The 6702-nt window shown below is 37.8% G+C and overlaps 1 protein-coding gene across 3 annotated transcripts in view; it reads left to right on the top strand.

Moving 5' to 3' along the window:
- ANKRD26 (ankyrin repeat domain 26) overlaps positions 1-6702 on the top strand; it is a 93989-nt gene that overhangs the window by 74560 nt on the left and 12727 nt on the right. The gene's annotated exons all lie outside the window — the stretch shown is intronic.

Raw genomic sequence — 6702 nt, 5'->3', positions numbered from 1 at the left:
GTAGATGGGCACGTTTGTTCTATAGTTAAACTTGTGTCATGGGGGTTTGTTTTACAGATTATTTTGTCACCCGGGTATTAAGCATAGTGCCCATTAGTTATTTTTCCTGATTCTTCTCCCTTCTCTCACCCTCCATCCTCTAATAGGCCCCAGTGAGTGTAGTTCCCCTCCATGTGTCCATGTGTTCTCATCATTTAGCTCCCACTTAGCAGTGAGAACTTGAAGTATTTGGTTTTCTGTTCCTGTGTTAGGTTACTAAGGATAATGGCTCCTAGCTCTGGACATAGGAATAGGCAAAGATTTCATGGCCAAGACACCAAAAGCAATTGTAACAAAAGCAAAAATTGACAAGTGAAATCTAATTAAATCAAAGAGCTTCTATAGTGCAAAAGGAAGTATCAATAGAGTAAACAGACAACCTACAGAATGGGAGAAAATTTTTTGCAAACTATGCATCTGACAGAGGTCTAATATCTGGCATCTATAAGGAATTTAAACAAATTTACAAGCAAAAAACAACCCCACTAAAAAATGGGCAAAATACATGAATAGACATTTCTCAAAAGAAGACATACATGCTGCCAAACAAACATGAAAAAAAGGTCATCATTATTGATCATTAGAGAAATGCAAATCAAAACCACAATGAGATGTCATCTCACACCAGCCAGAATGGCTATTATTAAAAAGTAAAAAAATAACAGATGTTGGTGAGGTTGCAGAGTAAAAGGAACATTTATACACTGTTGATTGGAATATAAATTAGTTCAACCATTGTGGAAAAAACATTGTGGCAATTCCTAAGACCTAAAAACAGAGCTACCATTCAACCTAGTGATCCCATTTCTGGTTATATACGCAAAGGATAGAAATCATTCTATCATAAGGATACAAACACACATATGTTCATTGCAGCACTATTCACAATAGCAAATACATGGAATTGACCTAAACGTCTATCATTAGTAGTAGACTGGGTAAAGAAAATGTGGTACATATGCACCGTAGAATACCATGCAGCCATAAAAAAGATAGCTTTGTAATATATCATTTTTATATAAAAGAGGCATGCTGCTGATTCTCTTATGTCTTGAACCCTGGCCAATTATCTAAAAACAAGCAATACACCATTACATGACCCCAAGTCACTAGTACTAGATCAATTTTTTTGGTAACAGCTTTATTGAGATATAATTAACATATGATGCAATTCACTCATTTAAAGTACACAATTCAGTGGCTTTTAGTATATTCAGAGTTATACAGTGATCACCACAGTCAATTTTAGGACATTGTCATCATGCTAAAAAGAAACCCTTTAGTTATTGCCTACCTGTTTCCCCTTCCCACTTCAACCTCTTTATTTCTATAGATTTGCCTACTCTGGACAATCACAATGTGTGGTCTTTTGGGACTGACTTCTTTCACTTAGCATAACAACGTCCATCTGTGTTGTAGCATGTATCAGTACTTCATTTCTTCTTATTGCTGAGTAATATTCCATTGTATGGATAAATCATTTTATTTACCCACTCATCAGTTAATGCACTTTTGGGTTGTTGCCACTTTTTGGCTGTTACTGGTAACACTGCTGTGAACTCTTATGTGCAAGTTTTTGCATGTGTTTTCATTTCTCTTGGGTTTATGCTTACTAGTGGAATTGGTAATTGGAATTAGACGTGGTCATATGGTAATTCTATGCTTAATATTTTAAAAAACTTGTATAAATGTAGGGGGCACAACTGTTCTTTTGTTACATGGCTGTATTGGGCAGTGGTGAATGAAGTCTGGGCTTTTAGTGTCACCATTACCCAAATAGTATACATTGTACCCATTAAGTAATTTCTCATTCTCCTCCCACCCTTCCAAGTCTCCAATGACTATTATTCCAAACTCTAAGTTCATATGTGCACATTATTTAGCACCCACTTATAAGTGAGAACATGTGGTATTTGGCTTTGTGTTTTTGAGTTGTTTTACTTAAGATAATGGCCTCCAGTTCCCCCCATGTTGCTACAAAAGACATGATTTTATTCTTTTTTATGGGCAGTAGTTTTCCATTGTAGGTATATACCACATTATCTTTATCCAATCATTCATTGATAGACATTTAGGTTGATTTCCTATCTTTGCTATTGTGAATAGTGCTGTCTATGTGTAACTTTTAAGGAGCTGCCAGTCTGTTTTCCAAAGTGGCCGCATCATTTTACATTTCCATCAGCATATGAAGGTTCTGATTTTTCCACATCCTTGTTAACAATTATTTTCTACCTTTTTGATTGGAAAAAGATACCATCCTACTGGTGTGAAGTGGTTTGATTTGCCTTTCTCTAATGCAGATTATCTTTTATGTGCTATTAGCCATGTGTATATTCTTGTAGAAATGTCTGTTCAAATCCTTTGCCCATTTTTTAGCTTGGTATCTTTTTATTTTTGAATTGTAAGGCTTTTTTGTTTCCTAGATGTAAATCCTATGTCAAATGTGTGCTTTTCAAATATTTTCTCCCTCTTGGTGGCTTGCCTTTTCACCTTCTACATAGTGTCTTTTCAAACCATAGCAGTTTCAACGTTTTGATGAGTTCCATTTAATTTGTTTTTTCTTGTGATCTAAGAAACCACTGCTAAGTGTAGTCACAAGATTTATACCTGTGTTTTCTGCTGTGAGTTTTATAGTTTTAGCTCTTACCTCTAGCTGTTTTATTTTGAGCTAAATATTTGAGCTAAATTTATAGTTTTTATGTATGGTATTTGGTGGGAGTGCAACTTTATTCTTTACTTACGGGTATTCAGTTGTCCCGGCACCATTTGTTGGAAAGGTAGTTCTTTTCCCATTTAATTGTTTTGTTACCCTTTTGAAAATTAGTCAACCCTGAATGTGTGGGTTTATTTTTGGATTCTCAATTCTAATTTTAATTTTTTTTTCACTTTGTCGCCCAGGCTGGAGTGCAGTGTCGCGATCTTGGCTCACTGCAACCTCCACTTCCCAGGTTCAAGCAATTCTCCTGCCTCAGCCTCCTGAATAGCTGGGACTACAGGCACGCGCCACCACACTTGGCTAATTTTTATATATTTTTAAGCAGAGACAGGGTTTCACCATATTGGACAGGCTGATCTCGAACGCCTGACCTTGTGATCTGCCTGCCTTGGCCTCCCAAAGTGCTGGGATTACAGGCCTGAGCCACTGCTCCCGGCTTGGATTCTCAATTCTAATATGTTGATCTATGTTATTCTTATGCCACTACGAAACCAAGTTTAATGAGAACTCTTTTTCAGTCTTGTTGCATATTATGTATATTATTTATGTAATCATACTCAGTGTACTGCAGTGTCTTAACTTCACTTTTTGCTGGGGTCCATCCTGCAGACCCCAGCTGCACAATGGATGAATATTGTACCCAGACACAGATATTCAGTGAAAGAACGGACTAGGGAGCCAGGCCGCTGACCAAAAGAGTTGTAGCAGCCATGGTGGCCCTGACTAGCTGGCCTCACCGGCCATTTATTCAGCACACATTAAATGACAAGGCTTTGAGTCAACACCACTAGAGGGTAATTAACCTGGTCACCCTCCCCCAGAGAGAGCCATCCTGCCTGCAAGTGATCGAAGTTTAGTTTTAGGACCAAATGAGTAAACATGTCATTTAGATAAACTCTCCCACATACCCTTATTATTTGTTTTTCTGCTGTTAATTCAAGGTAAAGAGGATTAGGCTTCCTTCAGCCAAACCTTTTACTGAGGCTGTGCAACCCCCCTGGCCTTTCAAGAAGGTTTGTGACTACTTCCTATAATTTTACAATTTCTCTCACCATCTTGACTGAATCCCTACAGCTTTTTGCTTCTTGAAGGAGCCTGTGGCTCATGCCTTGCAGACCCTATTACATGATGGAAAGTGAGGCTTACAAAGCTAGAGTTCGTTCCTTTTCTTCTTTCAAACCTTTAGTCTCACCCACTGCCTCTCTCTCCAGTCCCATTTCCATCAAATCCTGATCACAGAATCTGCTGACATAGTCTATTATTTACTACATTATGTTTTATTAACTCATTATAATTCACAGAATCATCTATGAATTCTACGAATTCATCATCTTAAATGTTTACTGTCTAGGAAGGAGAGATAAAGTTGGGGTTGTCAGCTTTCCCCATTGGAAATTGAGCTAATCGATCATCTTTCAGTTTACAGTTAAATCCTCTTATGATCTGGTACCTGGGATTTTCAAGGTATAACATTGAGTCTGATCTTTTCTTGGCACAGATCCTACATTCTTGGAAACTACAGTTTCTGGTGTTTCCCTTTGTTTGCTTAAACAGAAATGCACAGCTGTACTGTACAGCTTGGTACATGGTTCATGGAATCAATAGTTCAACCCATTCAAAGAAGAGTTTTCATAAGTGCAGCACTTAAAAATCATGTAGTGTTTAGGTAATTTTTTTTTTGAGACAGTCTCCCTCTGTCGCCAGGCTGGAGTGCAGTGGCACGATCTCGGCTCACTGCAACCTCTGTCTCCCAGGGTCAAGCAGTTCTCCTGCCTCAGCCTCCCAGTAGGTGGGATTCCAGGCACCTGCCACCACACCTGGCTAATTTTTTGTATTTTTGCTAGAGACGGGGTTTCACCATGTTAGCCAGGATGGTCTGGAACTCCTGACCTCGTGATCAGCCTCCTCGGCCTCCCAAAGTGCTGGGATTACAGGCGTGAGCCACTGCACCTGGCCATGTTTAGGTAATTAATGAGAGATAAGTAATAGCCACATTAGTCATTTGAGTTTCAAAATTTCAGAACCAGTTTGTAACATATGGAGAAGCATTGTGGTCCAACATAAAGATGAGATGGTCTTTATACAGATTGGCTTAAAGTAAGGTAAAGGAGAAATTGTATTTAACTTATTAACATTCAAAGGGTACTGCATTTATTTTACTACTAAGAAGATTAGAAATGATTTTGTAATGTTCTCTGTACTTCCTCATTGAGGAAAGGAAAATGAAGATTGAGCACTAGATTGTGAGGAGTTTGTTAGGGTTAATTAGAATAATCAGATGAATATAAGAGGATAAAACAGTTAACATTCTCATAATAATAAACTCATTAGACATAGATTTGAATACAGTTTTAAGAAATCACTGTAGAGGATATATACCCTTGATTGATTATCTTAGTTTCACTATTCAGTGTGCAATTGTAATATATTTGACTTTCAAAAATATTTTCAGCAACTGATTTATAATAAAACGTATACATGTATGGCAATATTATAAGGATGATAAGCTATAATTAAAAATGCTATCAGCATGTTTAAAATGGCATAACTTTTTTTTTTTTTTTTGTGATGGATATTTACTCTTTTGCACTGGCTGGAAGTGCTGTGGCAGGATCTCAGTTCACTGCAATCTCTGCCTCCTGGGTTCAAGCAATTCTCCTGCCTCAGCTTCCCAAGTTGCTGGGGTTACAGGCACCTGCCACCATGCCTGGCTAATTTTTGTATTTTTAGTTGAGATGAGGTTTTGCCATGTTGGCCAGGCTGGTCTCAAACTCCTGACCTCAAGTGATCCGCCCACCTCAGCCTTGCAAAGTGCTGGGATTATAGGCATGAGCCACAGCACCAGGTCTGGTATAACTCGTTTACCTGCATCATTAATCGAAGACTTCATTCAAGTGCCTGAAGTTATAAGATCAGATGATTTCATTTTCTTTACCTATTTTCATAGATATAGCTAAACTTGTAGCAGTAAGTGATGGCAGTATGTATTGGTTGCACTTTAAAAAATATGTCTCGTGGTTAAGTTCATAGCATTAATGGTTCTCCTTTGAATTTGGCTACTCATGCAACTTCTATAATTCAAATTCTTGGAGCAGAAAAGGCGTATTTCAGAGCCCTCAAATCTAGATGGGATATCCCTAAGTATGGTGTCATTTATCATGCTTCACTTGTAGGCCAGACAAGTCCCAAGCACAAAGGAAAGACTTCTTGAATGCTTGCAGCCAAAACTGTTTTGGCTATCCATTATGATGCTTTTTGTGAGGATTCCAGTTCTGCGATGGGAGTTGAGAACAGAGCCAAATTAGAGGCCAGGTTGAGAACTTTGGAAGATAGAGGGATAAGAAAAATAAGTGGAACAGGAAAGGTGTTAGCAAAAACAGAAAAATGTGAACACAGAAGTGAAGACTTATGATCCTTCTAGTGACTCCACACTTCCAACCGGTTCTAAAAAATGCAAAATAGAACAGGTAGATAAAGAGGATGATATTACTGAAAAGAAAGCAAAGGAAGCCAAAATTAAAGTTGAAGAAGAGGGGGAAGAAGAAAAAGTGGTAGAAGAAGAAACATCTGTGAAGAAGAAGAAGGGTAAAAAGAAAAACATTAAGGAAGAACCACTTTGTGAGGAAGAACATATACAAGCACAACAATTCCTAGTCCAGAGAGAAAGAAGAAAAAGAAAAAAGAAAGAGAGAACGAGGACTAAGAAAGGAATTACAACTGTATCACCTGGACCCATCATGCTTAAGATTCCATTGTGAGCATGCCAGGGATGTACTCTAATGTAATCAGGGGAAGGTTCAATGAAACAGAAGTGTTTATCATCTGTAACTTCAAACCTATTTGTTTCTTGACATCAACTCTGTTAACCTTATGTCATCATTTCTTAGAGTCTTTGATATACAAATAAAATTTTCTTTGTATTTAAAAAAATACTCAAAGCTGCTTAT

Source organism: Cebus imitator, unplaced genomic scaffold (genome assembly GCF_001604975.1).
Source record: "Cebus imitator isolate Cc_AM_T3 unplaced genomic scaffold, Cebus_imitator-1.0 Scaffold92, whole genome shotgun sequence".
Lineage (NCBI taxonomy): Eukaryota > Metazoa > Chordata > Mammalia > Primates > Cebidae > Cebus > Cebus imitator.
Note: the sequence above shows the minus strand (reverse complement) of the source record. Positions and strands in the feature narration are given on the sequence as shown.